Source organism: Epinephelus moara, chromosome 14 (assembly GCF_006386435.1).
Source record: "Epinephelus moara isolate mb chromosome 14, YSFRI_EMoa_1.0, whole genome shotgun sequence".
Taxonomy (NCBI): Eukaryota; Metazoa; Chordata; class Actinopteri; order Perciformes; family Serranidae; genus Epinephelus; species Epinephelus moara.
The window spans coordinates 25,361,067-25,379,841 of NC_065519.1; positions in this window are offsets into that span (position 1 = coordinate 25,361,067).

Sequence of the window (18,775 nt, forward strand, 5' to 3'; positions counted from 1 at the left end):
CACGTCACGAAACTCTGAGCCAGAGGAATGCAGACTGACCTGCAGAGGGAACTCACACTTGTAAGTCATCACCGGAGAGTAATCACGTTTGACGTCTTGGACATATCAAGAAATGTGAATGTTATTTCTTAGATTTAATTTCATTTAATATATGTGACTCCAGACCAAAATCACATGGTATGGAGCACAATGATAACATGCAATAATAGCAAAATGATACCATGGCTAAAGTACAGCAAATGTTATGTAAATACAGCCTACTGTCTTCAGTTCATGGCATATTTTCTTTAGTACAACGCAAACATTTCACACCACCTTCACTCAGAAGACGATCAGTAATCTATAATTTCATACTGACAGCATTTTGCTGTGGAGATAACGATATCAAAGTTGAGTCTCCTCCAGAGATGGGAGGTTTGTCCTGAAGCTGAACCCGACCTTTGACCTCTTTGGAGATCAGCCTCACTCTCCTCATTTGCCTTTTTAAACAAACAAAAAAAAAATGCAGTCTTGATGTGTTTTAATGGCTTTGCATGTCTACTTTTTATGTCTGAGATGTTTTATAAGGCTCACTGGGCAATGCAACGTCCCTCAAGGGGCAATAAAGCTTTTTGTTCATTAGCAGAGGCAGACATGGAATGAGCCTGAGAATATGAGTTGTTGCACGAAAAGCAGATTAATACTTAAGACAAACATACACATTTAAACCCCCGACTTCTGGCTTCATTTCAGTGTAATAAACGGTTGCATCTTGTGAGAAGATCTTAATTACTTCCCTTGCATTATTCCCTACTCTCTGCTAGCCCCCCTGTGCAAACATATGTTGTTGTTGTAAGGCATTATCTTATATAAGGATGTTGCTCCAACTGTTCCTACACACCTGGAGCTCACAGGAGTTTAAGTAAATTCAGAAAAAGGGAGAAACACACACTCAAAACATTATGGATTGAAAGTAATTACACTGCCACAGTTAGACCCAAAGCAGAAATGAAGCTGTTCCATACATTCCATAAATATGCAAACTGTTTTTAATGTCTCTAGTCAATTTCCGAGTTTTCTGTTTAACAAAAGCCAAAGAAGTTGCAGTACCAGATTTACAGCACTAGATGGCAGGCTTGGTGTCCTTATAGTGACAGTTTCAAAGCTTCTGCAAGATCTCAAGCTCTCATAAATGGATTCTATCACAAACAGGAAATACTTCTGGCCAGCACACTTCACATGTCTGTGATTTAATGATAATGATGCTGGAAGCACTAAATACAACAAGTGGGTCAGGGATAATCTCCCCTCCTCAAAGAGTCCAGCAACATTTGATGCATTCTATCAGAGTTTGTGTGATGAATGGAATAACTAAGACGGGTCACTTGTGTGCTGTATGTCGTTTGTGAAACTTAATCTGTAAATAGTGGGGTTGTTTAACTGCGCTGTGTGTCCGGTGTCAGTAAGTATTCACAGGGGATAACCACACACATAAAAGGTCATGACAAATGGACCTTGCTAACCAGAGCCTTGTTGTGGGTCAAGCTACAAAAACAGACATCCATCAGGGGCATACATTCATCATGATGTCATGCATTTACTATGTTAGACATGGGCGGACATTGGGCCCCTGGGCACAGACATACAGAAGGCCCCACCACCTTTCCTATAGCAAGACACAGACTTTATAGTGTAGCATCTTTTGTTGTTGTTGTTCTTCCTCCCTCTGTGAGTCTTTCTGTGTCTCTTTGCAGCTGTTTTGCATCTCTTTTGTTTTGTGTCTCTTCACAATTATTTTTAGTCTCTGCCAGGTCAGTTCGTGTCTCTTTGAATTACATTTTGCAGGTGAAGGCCAGGTGGTCCCTTGAAACTTTGGGCCCCTGGGTCTGTGCCTGGTAAGCCTGCTCAGTAATCCATCCATTATGTCAGAAGGGTTGACATCTGTCTAATGTAGTGGCCTAAACTAACAGAGAGCTTGGTGAAGTGCAGTGAAAGTATTATGAGTCGAAGATGAGTTGAAGGACGCCTTTCTCAGTAACAAAGTGTACGGGAGAGAGAAAAGGAGATTTACGTCTCTACAGAGCATCTATCTTTCAGCACTTTGTCATCTAGTCATGAAGAGCAACACGAGATTAAAAAGAACAAAATGTAAAAACTCCCTGAGTGAAGCTTTGCATGAATCACTTCTCTATTTCTGCAGAAGTTTCTGGAGCCTGGGGCTGGGTCACGTCGTGCCCGGAACGACACTGAGGTCTAAAACTCGTAAATCAGATCCATTATGTCTGATTTTGAGATCATGTATTAATATTCACTCACGTCAATGTGGTAGTGAGAGGAATAATGTTGGCAACGCGCCTGTCGCTGCGGAGATGCAGATGGGGGTAAACAAAGTGAGGGAGATGATTATTTATGAGCTTCATCTCCTGGTGGGAGCCATTAGAGAAACATGCAATATTGTTGTTGGACTCCCTGTGACAGAGTACAAGATGGAGTGTGAGTGTTTTGTCCAAATATGCAATTCACATTGACAGCAGGTGCTGCAGATGAATCTTCAAAAGGGGACATATTGCATAAGAGAAGTCTGTCTCTAGTTGAATAAATTCGATCAAACACACTTCTAATAGTGGAAAAGTCAGATGAGAGTGCTGCATATATTTAAGTGTAGCACCCTTGTTGCTTTACTGCTGCTACTGCTAATCAGCAGTGACCACGTTATGATATATTAAAATGTTATGATGATAAATTGCATCATAAAGACGCAATAGTTTACATTCCTGACCGCAGCTATGCAGTGTAAGATAATGTGGTTAGGAAGTGCTTCTGGCAAGTTTGATGCTTTATTTCAATGCAACATTTATTCCAAAAACAGAGATACTAAATGGCTCCCTATGGCCCCGCTCCAGATGACATCAGTAGGAAAGAATCACCATCACAACAAACAACCACATCATATGGAAACCTAATGCTGTCGTGACAGAAATTCGGAGGGTTGCAGCATCAACAAAGATGAATCGAAAGGAAAACTTCCAACTCCCTGGCGATGCTACCTAAACGGCTGCGACTGGGGAGGAGGATGATGCATTTGTTTGGCAAGGCACGCTTCATTCACCGGGGCGAGTCATGGAAAATCCCTTTGAGCTTCCATCCCACCCAGCGTGAGCGTGTATTTACACAACCCCCAGGTGACCCTGCACAAGCCGGCCCAGACAGACAAATCCATCCCAGACAGAGGGGACTCCAGAGAAACACTCAGTCATCCTGTTTTAAGGGAAACCATCGCTGATCTCATCACTGTGGGTTGATACTCCCAGGTAGAGATGATACTGAACATGAGGGGTCTGGTTCGTTGTCACCACCAAAGACTGTTTGGGTTATTAGTGTATGTATGCGTCTACAGGTAAATGTCTACCTACGTGAGTCACTGTCTTCTGATGTATCAGGAGTCATTTAACCTCATGTGTTTGTCTCTGCGTCACTGCTATGTGTACAAATATGAGCTGCTACAAGCCCAATGGAACTACAGTTACACCCAATGTATCATAGTCCTGCAAGGCCTCCTGAAATTGGACATTTCAGTCACACATCTTTTCATGAAATGTTGAACTGATAAAATGTTGAAAATACAAATTTGCTTTTATGGTGCCCAGACAGTAGGCTGCCTACCTAATTATGCCTTTGCTGATCCTTAAGTTGTTGTTAAAGTTGTCATCAATTCAAATTTTATTTGTCCAATAATTTGGTTAATGACTGTCTGCAAAACTAATGACACTGCCATCAGCCTTATTAGCTGTACGTTGTGTTTGTTCGCAATTAGCAAATGGTAGTATAACCAGCATTTTAAGTAAATATCAGCATGTTAGCATACTGATAGCATTTAGCTCAAAGCGCTGCCTGCAAGTGGCCTGCAAGACCAGCACCCTTGTTGTAGCAAATGCACGTGCACCCATGGGCATGGAGGTCTTAAAATAAAATGTAGTCAGGCACACTGTTGGCGCATTGCTATTTTGAGGCAGCAGAAAGTGACTGCACCAGAGGCATAAATATGGAGAGTGCAGGCAGTGTAGTTGCACTGGGGGCCGTGAGGTGGGTGGGCCCATAGAGAAAGTGGGCCCTCCAACAGTGTATTGGGTGGAGAATGGGCCCTTATGAGTGATTGCCACCTTGTCAATGCGTGTGTTCAAAGAAGAATTTTCATTAAATCAAAAACAGTGCCATTTGTTATACAGTATGTGCCCTCTCTGTCATTTTTATTTTTTATAAAATAGTCAACAGCGTCTATAACAAAATTGTATGCTTATTCCAAATAGACCATTAATTTGATTTAACAGTATTGATACTTTACAAATAGACCATAGTAAAGTATCAATACTGTTAAATCAAATTAATAATTTCTTATTTTCTTTGGTATTTTTTGCAATATACAGATATGCAATAATGATTGCTGGGTAATATGTATGTTAATGTTATACAGTGTCAAGTCTCTAAACATGTGACGAGACGAAATGTACACGATAGCGTACACTATCGGTCCCATCATAATAGTGTGCACTGGGGCCCGTCATAACTACCTCATACCACTGGACTGCACCACTGACCAACAAAAACCTGGTGTAAAGTCAATAGCGCAGTATTTTTATTGCTATTTACAGGGCACATTATCCGGATAGTAAGATGCACATACAAAGGCGGGTTCACAACAGGCAAACACTCTGCTTGTTACACACACAGGATGCTTGGATGATGGTATAATTTACCATGGATCATAATATTATTTACATTCTCTAAAATGTGAACATAGCAGAGAGCAGAGCAGAGCTACAGAGTTGCTGTCTGCTACTGCTCCACAGCAGACTCCTCATTAAGAGAGACGCTGTGCATATTTACACATGCGATGTGTGAATGTGTTGATTATTTTAGAAGCTAAAAGTTTAGTTCTCTTTCCTCGGTCAAATTTATAACTACAGTTTTTAGTTTTGCTGCTTAAATGTCCCACGATATGTGCTATAGATACAATACTGCTACTCTCAGCAGAGAACCATTCGCTTCTCCAGTTTGCAGAATCTGCCATGTAAATTGCAGTGCCAGCATTTGGTGCACTACAGGCAGGTGCACCTGGCTTTTAAGGGAATGGAAGATGACACTCTGATTGGTTGAATTCATGTTATGCCCAAAACACACAATGACTATTTAAGGGGCTACAACCCCTCTGCCCCCTGCACCTTACTTTGTGTCCACTTGATGTATTGTTTAACTTGCAAAAGTGGAGTTGGACATACCCTAAATGCACATGTATGACACAAGTCCATGCACTGTAGATTGTTTAAACAGGGCCCTTTGTCTTGTTTTAAAGCCTCCAAGTTTGTATTCTCAGCACCCCTCCCTTGACAGATTTCTTCAGTGGATTTGTGACTAAAAGGTCTAAGCAAAATGATATGAATCAGCAAAGTGAAGCATGACTCCCATCTCTAATGTCTGAGTTCTACAGGACCATGCAACGTTCCTCTTCATGCCCCCTTCTCACAGATTTCACAGCTACCTCCATAAGCCGCCCTCTATATCTCCTTACGTGTGGGTGAATGGCCACTTGGGCTTCTCTCCAGCCCCATTGATGTTCAGTTCAACAAAATGAATCTGTTTTCATTGTGGTGAAAGGGCATCATTGGGAAAAGGCTTCTATGGTACCAGCTTTTGGAGTGTGATTGATTGATTCTGTCTGGCTCGAGATGGCTTCTTGTCTCACCGCCTCTGTGCTTCATTTATCCAGCCTCACACTTGGCCTCACACAGTGAGTCAGTCAGTGTGTGTGTGTGTGTGTGTGTGTGTGTGTGTGTGTGTGTGTGTTCTCAAGAAAGAGTGAGAGAATGGATGATTCACACATAAGACAGACTAAACTTAACCAGTCTTGCACACACACAAAGGGAGCGAACCCTGACTCAAAACGCTGGTATGACTTCTCTCACTTCGGTGCTCTCCTAGTTTTCCACTCATTTTTCACCGGGGGTGAGTTTTGCTACCCCAGATTCAGCTGTCACACATTTCCTCAACCTCACTGGCCAATTAGAGTAATCAGAAACAGGTGGAAATAGGTTTACGCCACTGCTCCCGTATGTGCATGTGTGTTTGTAATGTATGCGAGACATAAGACAGAGTTGGACAGACAAAAAAGAAGACGATTGTTTATGTGTGTGGAAGGCCGAAGGGGGCTTATGAAAGCAGCAAGTGTGTTTGCACAGACATATCTGACTGACATGGGATTATTATGTGTCTAAACCACAGACAGAGCGGGAGTTCCTGCAGTCTGATTAGGACCCAAACACTGTCTTAAGCGTCTGAATCAACTGCTTTGATTACTCCACATGGAGGAAACACACAGGACGTGCTGTTAAACACATGTGACACGAGGGTTCATGCAGTAGCAGGGGTACACTGGATTGATGAATGGAGGGAGCTGAGAAAATAAACGCTCCTGCTCTGTTATTCCACTGACGTATGGCTCGGTGATAATGAACACTTAAATAGTGGACCTGAGCGCTGCTGGAAATACTTGAGTCACAGCTGAGACGGAGTGTGCTGAATAAGATATGAGCTTTTGTGTCTGGACGTCTTGCAGCAGTTCATTTATCACATTTTATCAAACGATGCAACTCCACATTTGTATCGTGTAATAAATCACTGATTTGACAAAGAGCTAATATTGTGTGAGGAGTGTGTTAACAGGGATGTAGTGATTTTTCACTTGATTCAAATGGTCCTCCAGATCTTTATAGGGTACTGTTTTTGCAATTAGTGTGCAAGATATCAATATACTTTGTCATTTCATATTAACAGTAAACAACTCCTGTGTTATATTCAATACTAATATAACTTTGATTTAATTATACTGCACTTGATCTTCACCAAAAGGCAGAGAAAGCCATGACTTTTATTTAATTATAGTCCTTTTTTTACAAGAGTATTTCAAAGAGTCTGACCATCAACTCTTCTATTTCCTTTGTGCATTACACTGACTATGTTTACATGCACACTCATTTTTTGCTATTATTTCAAATTTGATACAGGTCACATAAAAAACATATTCTGTTTTGATATTCTGCATTAGGCCTTTTTCTGAATGTAGCATTTTCTGTTTGAGAAATGTGGAATATGATGGTATGACTCTAGTTTTAGAAGCAGTTTACAGCCCATTCAGACTATGTGTCTAGACTGGGGTTTTTACCACAGTTTGTGACACACGTCAGCTTTGTCAGGGGATGCATTGTACACAAACCAGCTAGTTTGCAAGGCTGTGGGAAGATGCAAAAGAAACGCTCATATTTCAGGTCAGAGGGAGAAACACACCTACTTTTAAACCTTATGAAAGACTTTGATATTAGAGGTTTTTGGATTTATGGAAATATTGTAGCGCTGACATATTCAAGAAGGTGGTTGCAAGAATGAAAGAGGGAGGCTGAATAAGTCCGCCACTCAATGGCATACAGTAGTGTGGATGGGCCCAGTGAACACTATTATGATGGGCCCTTGTGCCAGATTTTGCAGCTAAACAGCTATCTTATATTTTATAGTATCGTTACATAATCAAATACAGAACTGACTTTGGACAACAGCTACATACATATTACCAATCACAAATACCAAATAAATTATTATTAAATAGATTTAAAAAATAGTGTATTGATAGTTTTTATAGTTAATGTCACAAAAGAAAAAAAGGAACACTGACGAAAATGGGTTTTCCTCCTTGAGGGCATATATAGCAGATAACAGCATTTGTATTTTTACATGTGTTCCTCTTTGAGCACTTGGTATTTCTGAGGTGGCAAGTTGAGTCACTCGCAAGGGCCCATTCTCTGCTCTAGAGAGAGCGGGCCCTCCAACATCAGCTGTCCCACTTTTCCATATTTTGATATGATAAACAACATATTAGGGCAAGTTTATTTGAGTACACACTGCTGCATGTAAACAGGCATATAAGTGGAATCTTCATCTTAATTAGCTATGTTAACAGTTAAGAACAAATATTGTCTTTTTTTGTAAATAACAGCAAAAAACTGAATATTTTGTGCATGTAAACATAGTCATGGAGGGAACAGAGAATCTAAACTCAAAAATCAAGCATGTTTAGTGTCTGTACTGACTGATTTGATCATGCTTATTTTGTCACCTTTCCAGCATGAACATTTTCCATACGCACAACCTGTAGAATAGATCTGAGACACACAAAGTTTCTACTAGCTTCAGGGATGCTGTTCAGCTCCTGACCCCTGACCTCTCTGAGAAAAGAAACAGGCTACATTTCCTCACATACTACAATAACAATGTAATTTTTTCAAACATGTATGAAAAAGAAAATCATTCAGATTTTTGCTACGAAACAATAAGGAGATTATCCACCAATTTTACACATCAAGGTCAGTTTACTCACCATAGGGAGAGCTACTTAGTCCATGAAAACAGTTTTATGATGTCCTCTGAAGCTCTGTGGGAGCTTTCCAAAGTAAAAAACAAACAAACAAACAAATAAAAACCATGACATCTCAGCTTAGGACTTTGAAGACTACAGATTTATAACAGAAAGCCTGCGGCACAAACTGGGATATGGAGATGAAAGCTGCATTTAGCAGGCAAACAAAGAGATGGCTGGTTGCATCATGAGAAATGTAAGATCCAGGATGTCTTGACATTTTTATTTTATCCATTCTTTTTCAGATCTGTTTCGTGTGTGTCCCGCGACTTTGTGGAAGTCCTCTTTTAAGATCACAAACCCCCAGTGTTGGCGCCTCTGCATATTCTCTGGGACAGAAAATATGACGGGGATAAATGGGTTAAAAGGACAAAGTTTTGAAAATATATAAAATAGCTCTGTTTGAAAATAAACCAGACGAAGCTGGCCAATACATAAGAGTTTCATAAGGGGTCAGTTCACATCCTACTGTGCAACAGTCTGTTTCTCTTTCTTCCTCTCTGTCCGCAACTCTGTCTGGCCCCATCTGTCCTGTGATTTCAACAGAGCTGATCTTGTTGTCTAAATATTTCCTGTCACAGTTAAGGACTTTTGCAGGAGGGCAGATGGTATAAAACTCAGCCGCATAATATTTCCATTTTGTTACTGGGCTGCGAGCCACATTAGGCCCACTACAATATAGTGAGTGACAGGGTTACAGGGAGGCACCCTGGGTAGACACAGGCAAGATAGTCAAAGCTAACTATTCCAGGTGTTAAATGTTGCTACTCTGTTACCACTAATGAGCGGGGATGTATGTTTTTTAACTATGTTACCAGGTGTACACTCGGCACTGGCATTCATACGTGTCATATTCTGTCAGCAGGACACAAATCCAGATCACAGAAGGCACGCAGACAGAAAAGTCCCCTTTATCAATATGTTCTGATGCAACATTTGTATTCAAGCTGTTCACATTCACAGGCGAGTGGACATCCAGCAGCAAGAAAAGAGGGGATTTCTAGATAAAAGATTATGTTACAGCCTCTGGCATTGTGAGCTACAGTGTGCATCCAGTTGTCTCTTTACAACCCAAATGGAGCTTGTAATGATTCCCATAATCCTGTTTCTTATCTCTGCCTTTCTGCCTCATTGAAATGTATTTATTGGCGGCACGCACGCTTATCTGTTCAAGATTTGGACTGATCTTACATGTAGGTGCCAAATATGCTGTGTCATTATGCCCTACAGCTATTTTGAGGATAATGTCTACACAGTTTTTCCTCTTGTAAAGCAACGTGAAAAATCATTTGGGACTTTTGCGGGATAAATACTGTACAGTGCTGATTTTTTGGCAATGGCGTCATGTAGTGTGTGGCCCCAGACGTGCAAATGCAAACATACGCAGTCATACAGTCATAAAGAAATGCCCGCTCCTGAGTCATTAATTATTTTTAAGGTGTGCTGCAGCCGTGTGATGTATTTCTTTACTTAAGAACCAGACAGCAACTGCATGTATGTGCAGTGTAGTATGAGTGAGTGAAGGAGCACTCCACCCACGTGGAAGCTGCTGACACATGAAACACCTCGGGGAAACATACCCGATGTGCTCCTGATTTTAACACTTAACTGTAAATCCCCCCCTGTCAATCTGGTGGTGTTTGCAGACGAGATGAGCTCTCGCTGCGGCAGACAGACAGAACAGGAATGTCCGTCAGGCCGACATATGTGACTGGCTGGAAGGAAATCAAGCAGCAGCTAATGGGCCGCTGTACGCTGCAGAGCCAAAACATGAAGCTCTGAATCTCTGTTTTGTCCTGCTGTCACACACACCTCGGTTCAGTTAACTTGTGGACACACAGTTTGCATGATTTGTGTGCTATGTGATCTTTAAATGTCACGTTGTTCATTCCACAAACGGACTGCTGCACGTAAGTGACATTTAGAAAGAATACAGAACAGATGATCAGTCACTGCTGAAGTCCAAGTCTGATGTTTGCGAGTAATTCGAGTTAGAAGGTGACTACAAATGATGTCGTTTGCACTTTTGCTAAGCCTTTTTGAATGCATGCAGTGAGGTTTTACATTTTTGTTTATATTTTCCTACCATTCCAGGCAGCCATTGGTTTCCATTCAGGTCTGTGCAAAAGGAAAATTAATTAGTAGGCTCTTGAAATTTGCTTTTGCAGCAAATATCATGTCTATGGGATATTTTTGGTCAATTTTAAGTTTAAATCTTTACGTGGTGCACTTCCAGTCCAGATTGACTGGAAAAGTCTGGACTTTATCACCTCATATAAAAAATGAGCAGACATCACGCAAAACAGTGCCAATGGTCATACACCCATAACACTCAACAGAGTGATATCAGTCAGGAAGTGGAGAAAAATACATTTGAATTTTTTAAAACGCAGCAGTATTCTTTAAATAATGAACTGTTGGATGTTGTTTGATGTAAAGTACACATGATTACTATCAAATGGTTTTGCTCACTCTGCCTCTGCCTTTTTTTGTATCAAATTTGGTCTAAACACACTTTAAGGAGGTGCTGGCACTGCAAGCAGATTTTTTTTTAACCTTTGGACAGTCAGGCTGTCTGTTTCCCCTTGTTTCTCGTCTTCATGCTAAGCTAAGTTGAACGGCTGGTAGCTGCAGCTTCATGTCAAACGGACACATAGAGTGAGCTCCTCATCGAATGGTCAGCAATAAAATGAAGAAGCATATTTCCCAATGTCCCAGTTTGAACTCCTTGGTAGCGTTGTGTCGACTCTTGTTAGTGTCTACTGTGAAGCTGCAGGGGAATTCAACTGACTCACTGTGAGTGCATCATCTTTCTTTTAGGGAGCGTCTGTCTCCACATTCAAAGCATCAAAGCAACATAAATGATGATTTGGAGTCGTTCTTACAGGCCTGGACATCACCTTAGCCCCATCGTTGTCATCGTGACCACATGCATTCTCGTTAGCCAGCTCCATGCTGTGCTCGGATCCTTAATCTCAAGCGCTGTTGTGTTGACAGGGAGACGAGGCACTTAAGTTAAGACCGTCTATCTCTCTGATCCCAGGGTAGACGGTCCCAGGTTTACAATAGACCTCTAACCTCTCTGTGCTCTCATCGTCTACATCTGAAGTGACCTGTCTGCTGAAGTCTTCACTTCCACCCTCAGCCATGTTCTCGCTCCCTCTTGACTCCCTCTGATCTGCTCATACCATACCATACACTGTCAAGATGCTGCAGTGTTGAATTATTGTTTTTAATGTGTAGAATTTTCCTCCTCTTGCAGCTCGCTTCAGACATCTGAGGTCCACATGAGGCCGGTCAGTCATCTGCTGCCATGAATGTTCTCCAGCACTGCTTTTGTGTAGCTGCCTATGTACCTGGAAACACATCCAGTCCAGCACACCCTTTTGATTCACTGCACACTGTATATAAATACACACACACACACACACACACACACACACACAAATGAGAACACATTGAAAGGATATTTCACTTGGAATAAGTGAGATGGAAATCATTACAGTCCAGTGCTTGGGAGCAAGGTATCCATGACAGTATTCTTGTATCGTGGCAAATTACGGTTAGTGATGATTTGTTATGTGACGCATTATACACTTGGCTTTAAATGTAGATCATTTGTCAGAGAAAAAGTAGAGGTAGGCTGTGTTATGTTCATGATGTCATGTCTTTCTTTGTAGCTGAGTATCAAAATTGAAAAAACAAGAATAACTAAAGGCCCATTGAGATACATTTAAAGGAATGGTTTGACATTTTAGTAAATAGGCTTATTTGCTTTCCTGCAGAGAGCCAGGCTTATAATCAAAGCCCAGTTCAGACCAATGATTCGCAATGAGATAAAAACATTTTAGAACATTGAAGAGAAAGTTGTGGCGGTGTGAACTGGCCAGTCTGAGCTTGACTCAAACTGATGGCGTCACCTGCAACTCAGCTAGTCAAATTGCCCGTGGCTAGCTTTAGAACGTAAAGTACGTCACCTTTCAGTAGTCAGTCGGCTTGTAGTGAAGTTCGTTGGTCAGCGCCTTTCTAGTCATCCGACCACTCAAAGCGCTTTTTACACTACAAGTCACATTCATCCATTCACACACACATTCATACACCGTTGGCCGAGGCTACCAAACAAGGTGCGACGTGCTATTTGGGGTTCAGTATCTTGCACTTCATCAGGCAGACTGGAGGAGCCGGGGATCAAATGGCGGACAACCGGCTCTACCTCTGAGCCACAGCCAGATAGATACAGTCCATCTGATGCTTGTTTTGATACTGTTTTTCGCTGTTTCATCACATCACCAGTATCTCACTATCACTATCCTAATTTCATATTTTTAAAAAGCTACAAATTATTTTCAGCCACAGAATAAACCTGAAAAGCTGCAAATCAGAACGGAAGTACAGAGAGTTGTTGCATAGAGATGATACACCATCTCATCTAGTTGCATTGGTGTGAACCGGCAGGTCGCTGTCCTCAGGTACAAAATCCACATACCAGATATCTAAAATGCACTAATAAACATGGTATACCTTTTTTTGTTTGATATACAATAAAAAACAAAAAAAACAAAAAAAAGTATGAAAAGTAAGTAGTTACAGTTTACAGTCGGGTTATGAGCAAAGGAACAAAACCTCCAGTTATTCCTACTCGGGAGAATTCATGCATTATTCCAAGACAGTTAACCTGTTTCTCACCTTGTAGTCACATCATTTAAACAGCCTAAATTAGGTCATTTTCCTCTGTTATGTATCTGGAAGGGTTTCTTAACAAGTGAAGCCAAATTCAAACAGACAGTATATAGTTCCTTTGAAATGACCTGAATCTGTATTGTCATTGTCAGAAATTCCCAATATCTCCGACATGGAATTCCAACAAAGAGGCTGACGTAAATGTTTTTTCCGTCTTCCTGCTCTCAACAATAGGGCATGAAAGTAGCACACTCTATGTGCCATCTAGCTGTTAGCGTTGCCAGACAACCTAACGCTAAATCGCCTGCCACAAAAAAATTAGTCAGAGAGCTCAACAGGTGCTGGTAGGCGGATGGTTTTTTCAACTTCAGACAGAAGCAGGGTGAGGGTGTCCGGCACAACTTCACCTACTTCCAAGTTGTGTAGAGAAGGGACATTAATTGAAAGCATCAAAATTCCAGCGGCGCTTGTGGAAATGAGAACAATTTATTTCAAGACTAATGTGACCCCTGATTTTGGCCACAAGCCGAAACACCTTTGGACAGAGCTGGGCAAGCTGTTTTTCCTATGATAAACTAAGCTTAGCTAACCAGTTGTTGGCTGTATAGCTCAATATCTAGCGTATGACATGAGAGTGGTATCAATCTTCTCCACTAACCCTACATATGAAAACAAATGAGCACATTTCCTAAAATGTAGAGCTATTCCCTTAAAGTTCTCCCAGCAGCATCAATCCTTGTTAAAGGTTCCCTTATAAAAAGTACTTCACCCCAGATTTCTCAAGTCAAGCTGCTGAGTAGTGACAAGCAGACAGTGTGGATGTGTGTAACTAGACGAATGTCAGGAAAGTGTTGGTGAAAAAGAACACGTGTGTTGAGCTAACGTCCTCAGATATTTCAGAGTTGGAAAAAAATCGTTTCAATTTTCTTTCCTGTGTTGTATCATAGTAAGGACTGTCCTTGTTTCCTGTAAACTCTGCACCATACATAAGGCAGAAACATCTACTGGATGGAGACAAATGGAGTCAAGGCACTCTGAACCCCTAAACTGCTGAGGCAAGGAACAAGGGTTGAAACGCAATAGCTCTGACCTAAATAGATTTTACAGCCGCTCCTTCCGCGCTGGGGGAGCCAGCATATGCAGAAAACATCAAGCAGAGGTGAGCACCGGCAGACATTATCTTCCTCTTTGCAGAGTCTGGCATGAAATATAGTTGGGTTAGGTTCAATCCCATGCGGGCCGCAGCCTGTACACTGTGGAGAATGGGTAGGAGCTGTATGAGCCATCGTGCCAAGTCTTACATAACCCTGCCCAGACAGGCTGTACTTCAGCCTGGCCCAACCTAAAGCCCAGCCCTTTTACTCATCCAGGTGACCTCTGCAGACATCGATTCTTAGAGAGAGACAGTAAATTACTACTGCAGTGGCATAAAGCTAGAAGGAAAGAAAGAAGGGAAAAAAACAAAGGCACATCGAGGATGTATGGGAGAGAAACGTGAGGCTAGTGAAGATAAAAGATAGTGAAGATTGATTGAGCACCATTTTTCCTTAGTAGGAGCATTTATGGTGTCTAGACTTCCTCTGATGTATGATGGAAGCACGCATCACCGAACCCTGGGGGCAACAGGGGGATGGACATCCATCTGTATCACAAACCACCATCTCCCTCTCTCAGGCCTCTTTCCAGGAGACGCTGCGGAGCCTCCATGGTGAACTCCAGAAGCTGCTGCGATTAAGTCATGGAAAAATCTGGGCCCCCAAAGCTTGTAATTGCTTAATTGGATAGCCTCACTCCCTCAACTATTTCTCTAGTCTTTCTTTCCCTATCTAGCTGCACGCATTGATGAGAACATAAACCAGAGAGCTCCGTCTGAGAGGTGTGTATGCGTACGAGTGCCTGCACGTGCATACTAGTGATTGTTGGAGCTGAGCTACAGCCTGCCTGTGATTTGTGGTTCTCTGATTCAGAGCCTTTTTTTCCATTTCAAACCACAAGGCTCATGCCGGTGCACTGGTCATGGAGGATACAGCTAGGAGGGGGGGTGGGTGTGTTTTGGGGGGAGTGGTTTATGTCTTGTCTCTTGTGAGTCAGACTCAGTCTCTTCACCCTTTGTCAAGCAGCAAAAGTGAAACTAATGAGCAAAGAGCAAAGAAACTGATCAGATCTGTTTCACCTCAATTTGTCCTCACTAGCTGAGATTTTATCAGTGTCAGGGGCAATAAATCCTTTAAATATCATCTTGTAAATCAGTCAAATTATCTTTCTCCACTACTCATTGATATAATTGTTTGTAATGCATGCCAAAATAGCGATAAAAGTGGACTATATTACCTTTAAATATCCTGCATTTGCTTTTACAAACCCACAGAGAGATGCTTGGCTCAATATGAGCCCACCATATACTTTGCACTACAGAACGTGGGTTATTCACAGCTCTCAGGGGCCACCCTTTTGCTGCATTTACAGTAATCTCAACATCAGCGCTTGCTTTTTCTCGGGGAACACCCAGGTGAGTATCCTTCTTGGCCAAGTTGTTATGCCACTGGAGCGCTATGAAAGTCAGTAGACCCAGAGGCCCCAGAGGGCCGAAGTGAGGGCCACCCTCACACAGCTGAACAGTAAGGAACCAGAACAGAAAGGGGAAATATTAAAGTTTACTGTCCTGTGAGATCTCATGCTATATGATGACTTGTTCTCAAAGAGTACGGCCTGCCAAGAGGAATGGTTTTGAGATCAGACTTCTCTGTATGTCTTCATGTCGAGAGGATGATGAATTTTTTTTTTTTTGTATGTACAGAACGTTCAAACATAAGAGGGGTTTTCACTTCTGACATCGTTCTCACTTCTTTAAATAGACGGTAATCAGCCTGTGACTGTTCTCAGTCTCGTTAAGTCCCATGAGACGACTACAAGTCCTTGGTTGTCTGATAACACAGCAACACACTCATTCATCCATCCAGCTTCTGAGCTGTTAAACAGACGCACACCAAGTCAAAGGACTTCCTCCTGTCTGTAATTTCTACCATCCCTGTCAGTACACAGAAGAGTTATGACACCCGTCCGTGCTGATGTCACCATTGTGTAAAGACTCAAACAACAGATTGAAATACCTGCTGCAGACAGAGAACAGGCCTTTCCACGGCACGTATGACTTAATTTCATAGAAAAATATTTGGATTCTGCTTCTCTGTGGTCTTGACTTGACTACAGCTTTAAGAAACAGTCTCGCCTCAATATTTTTGTTGCGAGTTTTGTGCATTTTAACATATTTCACCACATGTACTGGGAAATCACATTAACTCACCATTCTCATTCAAAGCACAGGGCTGTGTAACTGCTGGAAGAGCCTTGATGGGCTCAATGAAGTAGTAACTTTAACCATAAAATCTCAATTACTCTCAAAGCTGCTCCACAAGACAGTGATAATAAGGCCTCGGATTTCAAATAGGTAATGACACATTTAATGTTATCATGGTGAAGATTGTAAAGCTGAGAACTTTTTTTCCCCCCACAAAAAGCCAAGACAACATTATTCTTGGTATAAAAGTGTCGCAGTGCATTTCCAACATTTCCAGAGTGAATTGATGTGGTCGTTTTCACTGCGGACAAATTAACGTCTCTTCTGGGAAGCAAGGTGACAAAACTATCAGCCTCGAGTCTGTGGAATAAAATCATCGCATGAAATCATTGGCGAAATAAAAAGACGAAGAGTTATATTTAAAACAACTATTGCTTCTGCTCCAGAGTCATATGCAGAGGTTTTCTATCTTATAGAGGCCAGACTAAACAGAAGCAACCTATCAACTTCAGACACAAACAGGATTCTTGAACTGTAGTTTGTGTGTACTAACAACTCAAGTGTTATCATAAAATCACTTAGTCTGATGGGAATGTTGTGCAGGCGGGCAGATAGACGAAGGGAACTTTACACTGAACGGATAAATAATGCTAAATAGTTTCACTTTCAAATTTCCTCCACCGTTATGATGACATTTTACACATTGGTTTCATTTTGCTTGGCAAAATCTAATAGATGTTAACAACTGAAGGTTAAACACGTTTGTTCTCAATCACAAATGAGTGGTTTAGAAAGTATGGTTAAACTGGGAACTTTAAAGCTCCAGTGTGTAGGATTTTGGGGCATCCATTGGCAGAAATGGAATATGATATTTATCACTATGTATTCATTGGTTTGTAACCATCTGTAAATAAGAATGATGTTTTTGTTACCTTAGAATGTGCCGCTAATATCTACAAAAGGAACGAATCCTCTTTTTTTTTTTCTACAGTAGCCCAGAGCAGACAAATCAAACACTGGCAGGGCCATTCGCATTTTCATGTCAGCCTACAGGAGAAGTTTTGGTTCTGCAACCTCACCACTAGATGCCACTAAATCCTAAACACTGGACCTTTAAAACCTGTCTGATTACTGTTGTTGGTTACCCTAATGAAGCTCTGGCAAAAGTTCAGTTCAGAAGACAATACTTTTCATGCTCAGGCTCTAAGTTTCTTTCTCACCCTGCCATTAACTCCTTGCACGTATGCTCACTCACTGTCTCTAGGTGTCATTGTCTGGGTCTGTCAATTGAGTCATCAGCTGATTCACAATCAACCAATAGCACAGCGACACACCTTCCCTGTCAGCCTGTCATCTTACTGCTCCTCATTTTAAATATGGTTCTTTCTCTGCCGCAGTTCTTTCTTGCTTCCGTCGTGCAGGCCCTCCACCTCCCCATCACCACCTAGTCTTTACAGATTCATCAGCCTCATTCGTCTCAGCAGTCAGCAGCCCCAGAGTCATCAGCCACAACCACCACCAGTGTCTGCACTCCATGGGGGGATTTAGGGCCTGTCCCAATACCCACACTTCCCCTAGAAATACCCACCTGCACTTGGTTGTGCGCGTTCACGTTTAGGCTAGTGGTGTCCCAAAACAGAATTGAGATAGTGGAGGTGGTTTCAAACACTTAAAAACCGCCCTAGATTCCAAGGGAGCCCCGACCCACACTTTCAACGAAGTGGAAGATGAAATTTCCCAGAACACCTTGCGAAGTCAGCAACTTCGTCAAGTTTTGGAAAACAATTTGTTACTGTACAATCGGAATGTCGGCTATACAAACAGATGGTTGGACTAGCGTAAACTCATCAGCAACTCGATTGAACACAGCGTCAAAATATTTAGCCAAATCGACTTACCCAAACAAAATCGATCGGAACTAGAAGACATCGTAGGCGCCTCCTGTTTTCATTAAGACGTTGCATTCAGAAAATGTATAATTATATACAGTGATGGGAATAACGGCGTTATAAATAACGGCGTTACTAACGGTGCTACTTTTTTCAGTAACGAGTAATCAGAAAAGTTACTATCTCCCCAGTTATAACGCCGTTATGGTTACTCACAATAAAATGCGCCGTTACTCGGCTTTACTTGAGTTCACTGTGGGGTTCTAAAGTGTTTCTTCTTTGGTGAGGGCAGATGAGGGGGAAGCATAAGTGATGATGATTGGCTTAGAGAGAGGAAAATTTCATCATAAACCAATCAGAGGCAGAGTAGGGCGGGTATTCACAAGCAGGTTTGTCAGGTCCGCGACTTTGGGCTTGTGTTTTTGTAAAGTCGCTCACAAATATTGGTAGTCACGGGTTGCGGTTTTT